The following is an 18,142-nucleotide window of genomic DNA, read 5'->3' on the forward strand; positions in this document are numbered from 1 at the left end:
CTGCCTAGCGATAAAACTTTGTGAGTTTGTTCGCCGGAAATGTCCAGGTTCCTGTGAATTCGTTGGTATGGGTCTTTCTTTTGGTGGAGTCCCAGGGTGTGAAGGGATTGGTTATCAAACAAATTGTCATTCGAAGATCAACACTAAATATTGTTAGAAGTCTTTGGCAAAGACCTGTCGATTAAAAATGTGAACATTGCTGTTTGGAGAGGTTTCGCCAAAGAAGAGGTTAAAATGTACTCATTGGGAATATACTGGAATTTGACTTATTTTGACCTATTGTGGCGAAAGTATTTAAGAAGAATAATTAGTTGAATATGATGGACTGTAATATATGATTGGTTATTTGTTGAACATTAGTATTCCATTTTATTTCATCTCTTGTGTTTTGCAATCCAGTTATATTTTTGTTATATTTTTGTCATATTGTTATATTTTTTTGTCAAATAAATTGTTTTGGGTAATGCTTGTTTCGCTGTAGACCTGACGGAGAGAGAGAGAGAGAGAGAGAGAGAGAGAGAGAGAGAGAGAGATGTGTGTATGTACAGATGTACATTGCCAGTAGCCTTTTTGATGCGGTCACTGTCAAGCTACCAATAGATGGGACTTCTCGACTTTTTAGCAAAAGCTAAGCAATGAGATTTACTCTTGACAGTGTAACAGAATTTGGTGGTCAGCAGGAACTACACTTGGATATATTTTAGTGTTTAGGTAAGCTCTGAAGAGAATTATCTTACGAGGAAATTGAGATTTCTAGTAATTGGGGTGTGCCTTTTGGGATGGTATACGTGCCTCTGCTGACTGTGGAAGTTTTTTGAAGTCAACCGAGTGCACACTGTTTTATCAAGTCAGTTGCATCGGTGGCTTGTGTCACAAGTGTCGAGTGCATACTTTTGAAAGATTGGAAAAAGTTGTGTTTCTTTTCAGGCTAGCTACATATTTTGCTGCCATTGTAGTGATAAGGGGTTACATAAGTGTTACTGTGGTTTTTTTTGTGTGTCAGTTTTTTGTAATGGGGGTTAATTAAGGGAAAATTCTGTTGCTTTGTGGTTATGTCAGGAAGATGGGAACAGTGACGACCTTATGACATCATGAAGAGTGCTTGACCCTGTTATCCTGTTCTCTCTGCTAGCCCATTCTCTTTGTGGGTGGACTGGAGAATTTCGAGTGTTCAGGAAAATTTTGGGTTATCGATCGTGGCAGCATTTAGATTTTTTTTTCTTAATTGTTTGCATCTCCGGTCAGGGTTGCTTCATTGTTTGCATTTGACGTTTAGAATTTGATTTAATGGTCCGCATTTGCATTATTCTTGGGGGTTTGCTGAATTTTTTATTTTTTTTTTCTTTCTCTTTCTAACTTAGGGGAGTTATATGAAGTTGAGATCAGATCGAGTTCTTGGAACTTGGAGGGTTCTCCATTCTGATACTATGGCAGAGGGCTAGCGAAGATAAGGATAAGGTGACAATGTTGCACAAATTTACATCCATAAGTGCAGGAGTAAAGCCTTTTCCTGGGCTGGTTGATGGCGTTCTTCCACTTCTCCTCAAAATTTTTATAGAGGGGTGTCAAATTTTTTAGTTGCCAAGAAAATAATGGATGGGGTAGAGGTTTACAATGAAGCAAAAGTCTTCCTTAGTTTAGATAAAGGGGATATTGGACAGTGTTGCCAGGTCGATCTTAAGGATTTTTTGAGAGCGTCATATGGTGATGCAATTCAAGATCTCAGGTCCCTTTTCAAGGTCCATAAAGGCCATGATTCGCTGGTCACATTTAGTGCCAGATGTTTTGATACTGCAAGGGATTTTTCGAAGAGGTTGAGAAATTCTGGTTGGGTAAATGGAGGCTCTATTACAAAAGAGAATCTCGAGAAACTATTGCAATATGCATGGATTCTGAATGACGTCCCTGATGCTATCATAAATAGTTTTGACGTGGAAATAGAAACGGGGTCGGGCTAAACTTTACTGTTCTCCCAAATTCGTAAGCACATGTCGAAATACCCTACAGTAGGTAGCTCCTTTTTGGACAGGATGCCGACATCTTCTAGGGCTATTCTGAAGCGTCATACACAGAGCAATTCTTATTCCACAATTATGAGGTTATGTGCTAAGACAGAGGATGATAAGACTTCTGCGAGTTCAGGATCTCACTGGTGTTGTTATAATTGTAATAGGCAGGGCCATACTAAGAAGTGTTGTGGGGTGAAATATTGTGGTGCTTGCAAGTCTGCATATCACGGTTGGTGGTTTTCCCCGGGTCTTAAACAGAATGAGTCTAGAAGCACGCCTCAGAGCACTGGTCTGGCAGTTAGGAAAACTCCTCGAGGGGGTTTATCAGGAGCCTCTACTGGCTGACAGAATTTCTGGAGAACAAAGCAGCAGAAAGGGAAAAGATGAAGAGGTTGTTTCTTGTGATATGGGACTTCTAGGTGAACCCTCAGAGCCGAAGCTAGCGGTAAAAGGGTCTGTGTATGGGGTTGATACAGGCACCTCTATTAACTTGATGAATTATGAGTTGTTCTGATCGATATTTTCCGATCGTTCTTTGAGGCCTGCTAAAAAGACAGTATGTGATGTGCAAGCAAATAGGTTGCAGGTTTTGTGCTACGTAGGTGTGTGTTTATCTCTTGGTGGTAAAACTTTTACAAAACCATTTTTGGTTATACGAGGGGCTGCTTTGGGGAATATGTTGTTACTGGGGTATATGGTATAACTGTTGGAGTACCTGGTGTTTTTGTACCTTACGAGGGAATGGATGTAAGTAGAGTGGATGATGATAATGGATCAGGTGTACATGAGGATTTGTGGGTGGATTCTGAACATGTTTCTGTGGGTGGGAGGTGTTATAAGGGGGTTTTGTTGGGTGATGTGGTTGCAGGTCCTGGTATAGTTTTTATGGTGAAAGTTTGAGTGAAAGGTGTGCATAAACTTAGACGTGTATGTGGATGAGTTTAGCGAAAAGCTGAAGGGTAGTGTACAGTTTCTATAAGGAATGTATCGAGTTCAGGGGATAATGGGGTGGAGTTACTAAACTATAATGATTCAGTTCAGAATGACCAGAAGGGTACTTATGTGGTCAATTTTGTTGACTGGGTTGATGAAGATAAATCAGTTGCTATTGTCAGGGACATGTGTGAATTTTCAGAAGCACATTTGCAGGCTAGGAGGCAGGTTTTTAGGGATCATTTAGCCAATGCCGATTTTAAAGAATATATTGAGGTGCAGAAGATGTTCTGGCTAAGTTTTTGAACATAGTCACACTTAAAGAGGATAAGTTAGGTTTAACAAATGTGTTAGAACACAAGGCTCATTTAGGGGATAAGACTAAGCTTATTTTTGTCCCTTCGTATAGGATTCCTTTTAAGATTAGAGAGCAGGTAGACCAAGAGGTTAATTAGTGGGAAGAGGAAGTTATTGTTAGCTTATCCCAGTTACTCACCTTTTACTTTTCTGTTGTTAGCAGTGCCTAAGAAGGATGGTTCAGTCCGAGTTTGTGTGGACTTTAGGAAGTTGGGCAAGAAAACCATTCGTGATCGTTACCCTGTAGTGTGTTTGCCAGATTTATTTGTTGAGATTGGAGACAAGAATATTTATTCTTCAACTGATATGATGCAAGAGTTCTTGAAAATACCACTTAGCAAAGAGAGTCACAAGTATATGGCACTTCTTTTGCCGAAGGGACATTATGAGTTAATGCGGATGCTGTTTGGTTTATCAGGTAGTCCTATGACATTTATGAGGCTTGTGAATACAGTTTTTAGGAGGCTTAGGGTAGTGGGTTTGAAGATAAAATTAACTAAGTTTAATTTTCTGAAGAAGCAGATAGTATATTTCGGTCGTGTCATTGCTAAAGCGGGGGTTAGAGTGAATGAGGATAAAGTTAGGGCAATTGTAGATTTTCCTACAAGGTGGCCCCTTTGAAGACTCTCAGTGCTGTGTTCTGCTTGATGTCCATCCAGTGCCATAATTCATCAGATACGTTCTTTCTGCGAGGATCCCACCACTTCAATGAGGCGTATAGACTGCCCGCACTGAAGTTTTGAGCCCTGGGCAAGAGTGTCTTCAACTCTACAACTCGTATCTTTATGTAGCATCTTCATGGGGAACATCAAGTAGTCTGGTGCCGCCTTTAAGAGGAGTGATCTCCACAATTCCACCACTTCCTCCAATGCCAGAAGATGACACTTTCCCCTTGCTGAATCAGTACCTCCTCATTGCTACTTTATCAGTGATCGGGGCCTTTGTCATCATACTCTTTGTGAGGTGGGGTATTTCTTGTGTACAAAAACATTGTGTGAATAAACCCTCACCTGAAGATCAGCCTGCCGGGTGTGTGGCTGTCCATGTGCTGCACAGATCTGGCAGTGTGATTTACTATATCTCTCTCTATTTTATATATATATATATATATATATATATATATATATATATATATATATATATATATATATATATATATATATATATATATATATATATATATATATATATATATATATATATATATATAATGTACTCAGGCCTTCTGCCATTTTAAAAACTAATATTTATGAACACTTCTCAACTTAACTGGGGGTGTCAAAGGGCGGTTTCAGCTAAAACCAGCCTGAAATGCCCAGATCTTCTTCTCCCCTATTGTAAATGTATTTTCTCATTGTTTTGCCATTCCTTAAGTTTTTAATCCGTCACACCATTTCTCGATTTTTGACCTTATGCTAGCGCAGAACCTCCTCATTCCAGATAACACTGGCAAGATGATATCACATTGCCCACCGGCTCCACCACATGACCCAAAATGAGTCAACCAAGGGTCTGAGAAAGGCAAGTGAGAGAGATGCTGGAGAGTAATCAAGCAAGGAACATCTCCCTCTCAGTTGGGATAGCATTCCCCCTTTGTGGAGCGGGCCCCAAAGTCCAACTGCAGTGAGGGCAGCCATACGAGTGCAACTGAGATTCATCCTTGCTCTAATTATGAGAGTAGATCTTATGTCAAAAGGTATGTCTGGATAGGGAAGGGGAATTTTGCCCAGTTTAATTCTATAATTCTCTCGTCTCTCAAGCTTTCCCTTCATTGTGAAGCTTTTTTAAATTGGCAATCAGTGATTTGATATCCCTTTTCTAAATGAGTTATCCTTGCAGAACTGAAAAAGTGAATTGAAGTGATTTAATAAGTGAATTAAGTGCCGCCTCCTGCCTCAACTGTTGTTCATTTTACTGTTTTATGCCTGCATGTTAGTTTTGATAATCAACAGAGCTTTCTCTGCATTTTCAGAAGATGCTCTTTCATGTGAAATAAAATCTGCCTTCGCATTTCCTGTTACCTGTTCACCAAATTACGACATTCAAGTCCATGGTGAATAAAACCCATCACTGCTTAATTTGGGATACCATTCCCTGAGAAGGCCTCTTTGTAGTCTGGTCTTATTGTTCCTTTGTCATTTTAATTATAATTAATTATGCTTTCCCTGTAATCCTTCTCTATCAAATTGAGAGCCCCTTTGGGATTTAATTGTACTTAATTTTGACCTATTAAGGTATAAATAAACCCTTAGAATTTACACCTCTGGGTCTCATTGGCAACCTTATATTCCCTTTTTCCTATTGTAAATTAAAAAGTAGCGAGCTCTTAGTCTCTAGGCCAGGTAAGATTTCAGTACTATTATCATTCCACGCTCACTCTTGTAAGAATATACATATATATATATATATATATATATATATATATATATATATATACATATACACACACATAGCTGATCAATCCGCTGCCGGAAAAAATCTGAGGACTGAGATCATCAATAACTTTCCTTTTCACGGACTACCATCATTAGTTGTACAGATCTTCACTTTATGACTTTCTGTAAAAACAAATGTACGATAATAATAATAATAATAATAATAATAATAATAATAATAATAATAATAATAATAATAATAATAATAATAATAATAATAATTATTATTGTTATTATTATTATTATTATTATTAATACATATTATTATTATTATTATTATTATTAATCGTGCCACGCAAGTAACAGTACCATTTTCTTATAGTTATATTAAGTTAAAATTACTGATGGTATTATTATTGTTATTATTTTTGAAAGTGATTGCTGCATCAGCTGCATTCAGTTTATATAGAGAAAACTCCATATAAAATTAATGCAGCTGATGCAGCGATCACTTTCAACAAAACCTGTTTGAAAGAGGGTCTCCTACCCCCATATGTTGTTATTATTATTATTATTATTATTATTATTATTATTATTATTATTATTATTATTATTATTATTATTATTATTATTATTATACAAATCCACTGAGAGGAAATCTATATTACACAGGTCTCACCTAACCTCCCGATCCCCTGCCTACCCCATCCCCACCAAAGACATTCGTGAATATCAAGCATGCAGTAAAGTGTTGTTGCCAAAGTGCCCATATATTAACTCAAACTTCATTTAAACCGTCTTTATAACGAAGTACATCACAGTAACATTACAAAGTAATCATTGTAATGAATTCAGAAGGTAAAAACCAAGAAGGAACAAACGAATTAATGAGGAAAATCGCATCTGAACTAATAAAATACCACGCATCTTGCATGGTTGACTTAGTCAGTAGATACTACACATGTGCGAATGAGGAAGGATATTCTTCTGACTTGGTTCTACTTATAGAAATTCTCAAAATCGTATATCTGTTATAGAAATTAACGATATAGGTTTTCAATGTGATTTATCAAGATCATTAACTATTATATTAACAATTATTACAAATTATGATTAAAATTCACGTAAATTTTGATCAAAATTTTACGCATTATGGGATTTAGTGTTGCAGGTTAATCATATTTCTGACAGCACCTGGAAGAAAAACTGGAGCATTCAGGCAAAAAGTGACCATTAACCCATAAAGCTCCTGAAAGAAAACCTGACGGAATTGGTAGAAACGAAAATTTCATTCAATTTGTTTCTCACGGGGTCAGGGATTTGATTTTGAGTTATAATCTTCCTGGATTCACATAAGGGCTGCGTGCCAAATTTTGTTTGGGTCTGTCAATCGGTTCAGATGTCTATAGAGGACAAACATAACTCTGAAATGCATTGAGCAATTTCAACCAAAACTGGCATACATATGATTTGCTATCTGGAAAAAGAATACTGTAGGTCAAGACATCACTAGCACCAAAGGGCACCAAAGTGGGTAGGGGTGGGAATGGCTTCCCTGAAACAGGGCTGGTTCTGCCCATAGACTTAGTGACTAAATAAACTTTATGGGTTTATCATACCTCATTTCACTATATACATCTTGCATGGTTGACTTAGTCAGTAGATACTACACATGTGCGAATGGGGAAGGATTTTCTTCTGACTTGGTTCTGCTTATAGAAATTCTCAAAATCGTATATCTGTTATAGAAATTAACGATATAGGTTTTCAATGTGATTTATCAAGATCATTAACTATTATATTAATAATTATTATAAATTATGATTAAAATTCACGCAAATTTTCATCAAAATTTTATGCATTAGGGGATTTAGTGTTGCAGGTTAATCATACTTCTGACAGCGCTGGAAGAAAAACTGGAGCATTCAGGCAAAAAGTGACCATTAACCCATAAAAGCTCCTGAAGGAAAACCTGATGGAATTGGTAGAAACAAAAATTTCATTCAATTTGTTTCTCACGGGGCAGGGATTTGATTTTGAGTTATAATCTTCCAGGGGTCACATAAGGGCTGCGTGCCAAATTTTGTTTGGGTCTGTCAATCGGTTCAGATTTCTATAGAGGACAAACATAACTCTGAAATGCATTGAGCAATTTCAACCAAAGCTGGTATACATATGATTTGCTATCTGGAAAAAGAATACTGTAGGTCAAGACATCACTAGCACCAAAGGGCACCAAAGTGGGTAGGGGTGGGAATGGCTTCCCCTTGAAACAGTGTGGGCTGGTTCTGCCCATAGACTTAGTAACTAAATAAACTTTATGGGTTTATCATAGCTCATTTCACTATACACATGACTTATAATCTGGAAAAGAATACTGTGGGGTCAGACATCACCAGCACCAAAGGGAGTGGGAGTGGGAAGAGGGTGACATGTAAAATAACTGAAAACTACAGATATTAGTGTCTAACCAATAGTTTTCAAGGTCATTTAAATGAATAGTGACATTCCTGATGCCCTTCAAGCCCAAGTTCAGCCCTGATAGGAAGGGGGGGGGTGTGAGAAGGGGTGAAATATGAAATGTCAAAAGTGTTGGGCAATGTAACTGAAGTGACTATCTTAACAGGAAAGGGAGAGGGTGAACCAGATTTTATCTGACGGATACCACGCATTCCGACGGATCTCCCTTTTAACATTAAGAGGTTGCAATTCCCAGTGAGACTTGCGTTCTCGATCATGATCAACAAGGTACAGGGACAGTCTATTAAGTACTGAGGAGTGGATTTGAGATCATCATGTTTTTCCCACAGACATTATGTTGCTTGCTCAAGGGTCAGTTCACCCAAGAATTTATTTATTCTTGCTCCTGATGGTGAAACTAAAAATGTTGTTGAACGTAATCAAGTTTTGTGTTAAAGTAGTATTATAGTGAATTTGTGAAAGATTTTACTATATAATTTGCATACTATATTTGCCTTTTTAAGAACCAATAAATAAAAATTCTATGATATTACACTACAGATAGATATGATTTCTTTCCTGTCTAATAGAATGTTGGGATAAATAAATATCCAGGTGTGTCCTACATTTTGGTTTTGTTCTATGCTTTGGGTGTATTCTATTGCCTAATGTGTTCTTCAGTTTGAGGTTTTTAGTGCAATGCCAGATGCGTCAGCTTATATATATATATATATATATATATATATATATATATATATATATATATATATATATATATATATATATATATATATATATATATATATATATATATATATATATATATATATATATATATATATATATATATATAATATATATGTATATATATATATATATATATATATATATATATATATATATATATATATATATATATATATATATATATATATATATATATATATATATATATATATATATATATATATATATATATATATATATATATATATATATATATATATATATATATATATATATATATATATATATATATATATATATATATATATATATATATATATATATATATATATATATATATATAATATATATATATATATATATATATATATATATATATATATATATATATATATATATATATATATATATATATATATATATATATATATATATATATATATATATATAGGTGTGCCGTTTCTGGATGTCCTCATACGAAAGAAATAGTAGTGGGTTTTAAATATAGTGTGTATAGAAAACCCACTAATACTTCTTCCTATGTGCATTTCTATTCTGGACAAAGCAATAAGGTTAAAAAGTCAGTGTTTTCATCTATGTTTTTAAGAGCATTGCAGGTATGTGGCCCTGAATATATTGATGATGAAATAGATAAGATTAGGAATGCAGGCAAGAAATTGAAATATCCTGATAGTGTATTAAACAGTGCATTTGAAGCGGCAAAAAGACTATGTATCAAACCAGAAAGAACCTTACAACACAAAAAAAAATTTGCTTGTTTGCCTATAATAATAATATGAAAGATATCCCTCATCTTCTTAAAATTTTTGGTGTTAATGTTGCATTTAAGAACAATACAACAATGAAAAAATGTACTTTATCAAGAACTCCCTGACAATACTAAAGGGTGTGTATATAAAATCCCGTGTAAGTCTTGTGACAACTTTTATATTAGCCAAACCAGGAAAGCACTGGAAAAAAGAATTGAACAGCATAAGAAATGTGTGAGATATGCACAAGGTAACAGTGGTATATTTGTACATGTTAGTGAGAACAATCATGCTATCAACTGGGAGGAAGGGGCAAAAAGGATTGTATATTCGAATAATGCATTGGAAAGGAACATCATTGAATCTAGCTTTATAAAAGAAAGTTACAACCATAGTATGAATATCAGTCAAGGATGTATAAACTTGATCCTTTAATATCAAAGAAATTTGTAAATTGTTTAAACTTTAAGGTAGGCAGTAGAGATGTATGAAAATAGGATTATCATATTTGTAAACACAGTACGAGGGCAGTAATGTTAATGAGTTTCCAAACTCCGACTCCGTGACACCTGTCAGGTGTGGATCTGAGGTGGCGTATGGTCTGTTTATCAGCAATGTCCCTGAGAGTATATTGTGATTTTTAGTCAAATGAGTTTTAAAGGCCACTCCTACCTCGACACCGGCCTGGGTGGGGATATGTAATCTCTAACGGTTGTGTATGTTCGTCAGTACTGTTCTTGTAGTATATATATTTGTGACTTCTCATACTCTGTATCAGTCCTTCGTCAATGGCTTGAAATAAAGTCAGAAACCAGTCAGGACCTACACCCCGTTTCTTATTTTCACCTGTGGTAATGTGTGATAAATGAATCACGTACAAAAGTGATAATAATCATATATATATATATATATATATATATATATATATATATATATATATATATATATATATATATATATATATATATATATATATATATATATATATATATATATATATATATATATTCTATATAATCTTCATTGTTACTTTTCCTTTATCACTGATAAGTTATATAAGATGCCAAGTTTTTAAGTGACATGGCTTTTTATTTCTTTCTGCAACACTATGCCTTCTCACTATTTTTGCCTGTTGGTTCTGTTGATATCTGATTATTTTTATCGTTTTTTCCTGAGTATTTCCTGAGGTTATTCTTATTATCTTGCAAAAATCTTTATTTTACTCATAGCGTCGTTATTTTTCAGTGTCCATTGCGTCTTTTAAAAATGTTGCAGTTTCCATATATTTTCCTTAAGTAAGTATTTCTATCTATCCGCTTAGTTATCCTTATTTCAGCGTTATTTTTTAACTTTAAATTCTTAGATGTTTACCCTGTTTCAGAACCTTCTGTTTCTTTCTCTTGATTTACTCTGCGATTGTTACATTCCAGAGTTTCTTTATATCTGTTATGACTTCTACACCCTTTTGATAAAGGTGCGGATATTTTCAAATATTATCTAATATACAGACAGAAGAACAGACATTCATTCTCTATTTGAATTCTAACCGCAAAGCCAAGAACTAAATTCAAGGTTTGACTAATTTATATTGGCTCTCCTTTCGAAAACGAACCTCAGGAAGGAAAAAGGGTCTCTGGAGAAGTTAATGAAGAGGACTATAACTTTATCAGGAACTTCATAAAGAGCAATAATAATCTCCAGCTTCTCAGATAATTGCTCCTCATAACAAATAACTGACATTACCTTGGTTAAGTCACTGGAGCGTTCATTGCATTAATAATCTAGTCAACCGTGGAATCTCACTCATCAGCGCTTGTTAATCTATTATCGATCATGCATCCCTTGCACTTCTCCTCTACCTCTCTTGCCGTCAGTCAGTGCTTCACTAAAGGGGATGAAAGGGAGATAAAGGAGGTCAGGATAAGTGAATTTCTTTTGGCATGATCTTAAAAGAACAGGATTAACAAGCATATGGTCACTGATAGTTGCCATCGACCTTTAACTTGGCATTTACTAAGAATTTTTTATCATTGCCGCGAATGAAAGTACTCAATTATTCTTCATTTAAGGATGGTTTCTCCTTCTTGATTTGCCATAACAATTATTTACATCTTCAGAAATTTCTTGATCCTTTGGAAGCCCTCGGTCACAACTTATTTAACTATTCCCATGGAATAACTAACATGTCTCTCCTCCCCCCCGCCTCCCCACAACTCTCTCTCTCTCTCTCTCTCTCCGTATGTGTGTGCGTGCTGTATGTGTGTAAATTTGTAAAACCGATTTTTTTTATAACTTATTACTACTTTGTGCTGAAGAAGAAAGAAAAACAAAACAAATTTAAACAAAAAGTGGTACCGTGGGTATGAAGTGGTGTCCAATATTTCATGAAAATGTAATCATTGTCATTATTTCCTCATTTGAACTATAGATTTAATGTTATGGAAAATATATTGATTTGTCGCATTATTGTGTTCCTAGGCCTTGTATGATTAGACCCGCTGACTAATGAGCTTATTGCACCTTCTAAGACTAAATTTTATTATTGCTGGTAACAGTTACTGAATCAATCAAACAAACATACATACACAATCATGCCAGCATCCAACGCCAATCATTTTCACAAATAACTAGGTCCAGATGGAAAAATGGAAAATAAAGATAAAGACGTCGCTAAATAATTAAAGAAGTTTGTTCTCAATCAAAGTCAAAAGTCTCTCTATTATATATATATATATATATATATATATATATATATATATATATATATATATATATATATATATATATATATATATATATATATATATATATATATATATATATATATATATATATATATATATTACGTCAGTCTGTCAGTTATTTACGTTAACCATCAGTTAATTGGAGTTATATTATCTTGCTATACCTAAGATCATGTAACTCTGCCTGTTGCGGCCAAATAAAGCTCCAAAGGACACACTGTGAAATGGATAAGGTCGCCAGCTGAAAACTAGGATTACAAAATATAAGTTTATTATAGAACCACGTGTATTAATTAAGTAAACTTACTGGAAACTAGTTCCAACAAAAGGAAAATGAAAAAGAAATGGATTATTTACCGGAGCTAACAGCAGCTCAGAATATTAGTCCTACTCAGGACGGATACTTCAGTGTTAAATGAAATGATCGCAAAAGATTTAATAAGCCTCTACAACCGCTATTATAAGGCAGCTGAATCCAGTGAACATTGCACTGTGGCTTCTTGGCAATGATGATGCAGATTCTTCTCCAAGCAAGAGGGAATGTCCAGGTTGGAAAATAAGTAGCCAGATAACATTCTTGCACTAAAGACGCTCTCACTAGTAATTACTTAATCACAGAGGAATGAATCTTATATTAGGAATAGTACTTTTAACACCATGGAGGGTAAGTTATGTTATTTCACTAGACAACAATGTATGCAATTAACATATGACTTCATAAAGGAAACATGCTTCACTAGGGGTTCTCATTTAGGGACTTTTTAAGAGATGAAAATTTGAGCAAGAAAAATGAAACTCAGTTGAAGAGAAAGAAACTGGGAGTAATTGTCATAATCCGACTTACAGCTGAGTTAGATAATGCAGTGATCAGTTGCATTAAGCTTCCTTGGTCCACTAGGAATAACAATCATTTCACACGATGGAGACAAAGGGTTAGAAACAAAGAGTGCTCAGAGAAAGCACTGAGCAAGTCCATTTGCTATGTTAGCTGAGCTGAGAGTCACCCGCTGTTGGGTCGACTTGGGTCGCTTGAATCACTTCGTCCTCGAGACTCCTCCCCAAAGCATACTTTGGACAACGGTCGCATGTATCACCTGGAAAATTACAAATACTCACCAGTACATAGGTCAAAGAAAAGTGAGTTTTAAGGGCAGTATATTTAAGGTCTGGCCTAGCAAAACCTTACCCCCTCCATGAAGCTTGAGTTTAAAATTCCCACCCCCGGTCGGTTGCGAGCTTAGTTTGAAAATAACTCTGCTTCTTCCCACTCTCCTCTTTCTCCAGCGAGAAATCTACGTTGTGTTCCTAGCTTTAAGAAAAATTAATTTACTATTCTACTAGAGGCAAGGAAGAGAGGTCCAACAGCTTAATATATATATATATATATATATATATATATATATATATATATATATATATATATATATATATATATATATATATATATATATATATATATATATATATATATATATATTTGTCAGTATGTGTTTAATTTAACGTAAATTAATTTGTTTTGAATAAGCCACTTTGGATCCGTAGTTCGTTCCATTTTCTCAAATCTATCAATAACTTTTCGAAATGTTTGTCAAACGGACAAACAGAGACAAACAAAGAGACAGACATACACGAGAGATACGCAATCTCTGGCCACCTTTGCAAATGCTAATTATCGTTCCTGTGATTTTTCTAATCAAATATATTCTTGGTTTTACTGTTGAAGATTTTTTTTTTTTTTTTTTTTAAACCTAAAGTGAACTATTTTGGGCAAATACTATTTTCACCTTGTTAGGATAACTGAATTTCCGTGGGCGCGAACTGTGTCAGTGGTAAAAATCTTTAAGAAGATACAAATAATGGCGTATATTCTTACATTATCTTGGATAAAATGCAGCAAAAGTTCCATACTTTCTGCTGTAAATGATATACTGAATTACAAAGGCATCAGTGATACAATGAAACATCTTACATCTACGACTATAGCTTAAAAGCCGTGAGCTTTCATAGTTTCAATTAAGTTTCATTTACACAAAAATGTTAGAAGAGCCTAGCATTACTGAAAGAAATAGATGTTTCATAAAAGCTTCGTAAATTTAACAGGCTAATCAATTACCCTGAAGTAAACTATGGACAGCTGTGAAAAAATATTTTGTTGATTTAACAGACTAATCAATTACCCTGAAGTAAACTAACCACAACTGTAAGAAAATATTTTGTAAATTTAACAGGCTAATCAATTACCTGGACGTAAACTAACAACAACTGTAAAATAAAATATTTTGTAAATTTAACAGACTAATCAATTACCCAGAAGTAAACTAACGACAACTATAAACAAAATTTTGTATATTTAACAGACTAGTCAGTTACCCAGAAGTAAACTAACGGTAACTGTAAATAAAATATTTTGTAAATTTAACAGACTAATCAGTTACCGTTAAGTAAACTAACAACAACTACAAAAAAATATTATGTAAATTTAACAGACTAATCAATTACCCAGAAGTAAACTAACGACAACTGTAAAAAAATATTTTGTAAATTTAACAGACTAATCAGTTACCTGGAAGTACACTAACGACAACTGTAAAACAAATTTTGTAAATTTAACAGACTAATCAATTGCCCACATGTAAACTAACGGCAGCTGTAAATAAAATATTTTATAAATTTAACAGACTAATCAATTACCCTTAAGTAAACTAACGACAACTGTAAAAAAATATTTTGTAAATTTAACAGACTAATCAATGGCCCTGAAGTAAACTAACCACAACTGTAAAAAAATATTTTGAAAATTTAACAGGCTAATCAATTACCTGGAAGTAAACTAACGACGACTGCAAAAAAAAAAGTTGTAAGTTTAACAGACTAATCAACTACCCAGAAGTAAACTAACGACGACTGTAAAAAAAAATATTTTGTAAAGTAAATTTAAGACTAATCAATGGCTCTGAAGTAAAGTAACGACAACTGTAAAAAAATATTTTGTAAATTTAACAGAATAATCAATTACCCAGAAGTAAACTAACGACAACTTTTAAAAAATGTAAATTTAACAGGCTAATCAATTACCCACACGTAAACTAACGACGACTGTAAAAAAAATTGTTTAACAGACTAATCAGTCACCCAGAAGTAAACTAACGGCAACTGTGAATAAAATATTTTGATAATTTAACAGACTAATCAATTACACTGAAGTAAACTAACGACAACTGTAAAAAAAATTGTAAATTTAACAGACTAATCAATTACCCAGAGGTAAACTAACGCCAACTGTAAAAAATATATTTTGTAAATTTAACAGACTAATCAGTTACCCAGAAGTAAATTAACGACAACTGTAAAAAAAAAATTTGTAAATATAACAGACTAATGAGTTACCCAGAAGTAAACTAACGACAACTGTAAAACAAAATATTTTGTACATTTAACAGACTAATAGATTACCCAGATGTAAACTAACGACAAATGTAAAAAAAAATTGTAAATTTAACAGACTAATCAATTACCCAGAAGTAAACTAACGACAACAGAAAATATATTTTGTAAATTTAACAGACTAATCAGTTACCCAGAAGTAAATTAACGACAACTGTAAAAAAATTATAAATTTAACAGACTAATCAGTTACCCAGAAGTAAACTAACGACAACTATAAAAAAAAATGTTTTGTAAATTTAACAGACTAATCAGTTACCCAGAAGTAAACTAACGACAACTATAAAAAAATGTTTTGTAAATTTAACAAACTAATCAGTCACCCAGAATTAAACTAATGACAACTATTAAAAAAATATTTTGTAAATTTAACAGACTAATCAGTTACCAAGAAATAAACTAACGACAACTATAAAAAAATTTGCAAATTTAACAGACTAATCAGTTACCCAGAGGTAAACTAACGACAACTATAAAAAAATGTGTAAATTTAACAGACTAATCAGTTACCCAGAAGTAAACTAACGACAACTATAAAAAAAATGTGTAAATTTAACAGACTAATCAGTTACCCAGAAGTAAACTAACGACATCTATAAAAAAAATTTGTAAATTTAACAGACTAATCAGTTACCAAAAGTATACTAACGACAACTGTAAAAAAAGAAATGATAACTTGACAATATATATATATATATATATATATATATATATATATATATATATATATATATATATATATATATATATATATATATATATATATATATATATATATATATATATATATATATATATATATATTTTTTTTTTTTTTGTTTGTATATATATATATATATATATATATATATATATATATATATATATATATATATATATATATATATATATATATATATATATATATATATATATATATATATATATATATATATATATATATATATATATATATATATATATATATATATATATATATATATATATATATATATATGTATATATATATGTATATATATATATATATATATATATATATATATATATATATATATATATATATATATATATATATATATATATATATATATATATATATATATATATATATATATATATATATATATATATATATATATATATATATATATATATATATATATATATATATATATATATATATATGTGCTCAAGTCATCTAAAATACCACACACCCTTTTCGCTTACTTTATTAACTAAATTGAGGAAATCAGTTATCCTTCTTATAACCTTTACTTTCACATTGGGGCTATAAACAGCTTTGCCCATTTCAGTCGGAATTCCAACAAAATGCCTGAAATACTGAAGTCTTTCACGCAGGCTCAAATAAATTTTCAGAATGACATGAAATTATGGTTTTAGACTTTCAGAATGACTGCAGGTGATGTCCTCTAAAATAGCTCCGAACAACTCAGCAGATGATGATTTGAAGGACACTTTGAGTGACTTGAAATAGGGGCCTAGTGATTGCTGAACAATACTTAACCCTCAGATTCTAATCAAAACAATGTATATGATTTTCCTCGAAAATCTCAAAGATATCGTGATGGTGCTAGTTCATTAAATTTCTCAAAGAGGTAGAATAAAATAACCTCTTGGGTAAATTGAATGAACCAGTCCCGTCTATCAAAAAAACCCTAGAAACAGAAAAAATAGATGGTTGCTTAGCATTTTTAGACGTTCATAAACATGAATATTTTCAGAGTAAATTTAGCATACATAGGAAACCAGTAATTTAACTTATGTACACTACTTTTAGTACATCGTGTACATATGAAAATCTCATTATTTTCTTTAGTGTTCCCACGAACAGCATGTGCCGTTAGTCCCGAATTCGTGGATAATAACCTACAGAACATTAGAAAAATAGGAATAGACTTATGTCATCCACCCAGCTTATATTTTGATGCTACAATATAGCGGTGATGACATTTTATAATGAAACTGACAAAAAGAAAAAATTACCTAAGAACACCCCTTTTGACACCAATTCATCGGCTTTGGACCAATAAGTTTATTGATGAAAATTTAAGAGTAATCTTTCCAGTAATACCGTATAAAACGTTATAGGATATCGTCTTCACTAGAGCAGCAACATAGCAACATTGATTACGAAATCCCATGTATGCACTGTGAATCATTTTACGCGAAGCAGGTTTATAAGGAATTAAATATCTGAATAAATCAACATGAATATTTCATTAGAGCTAGCCAAAAGAATAATGCTGCTTTTATGTGCCTGAGTAATAAAATCACATGGGATT

Source organism: Macrobrachium rosenbergii, chromosome 21 (genome assembly GCF_040412425.1).
Source record: "Macrobrachium rosenbergii isolate ZJJX-2024 chromosome 21, ASM4041242v1, whole genome shotgun sequence".
NCBI lineage: Eukaryota > Metazoa > Arthropoda > Malacostraca > Decapoda > Palaemonidae > Macrobrachium > Macrobrachium rosenbergii.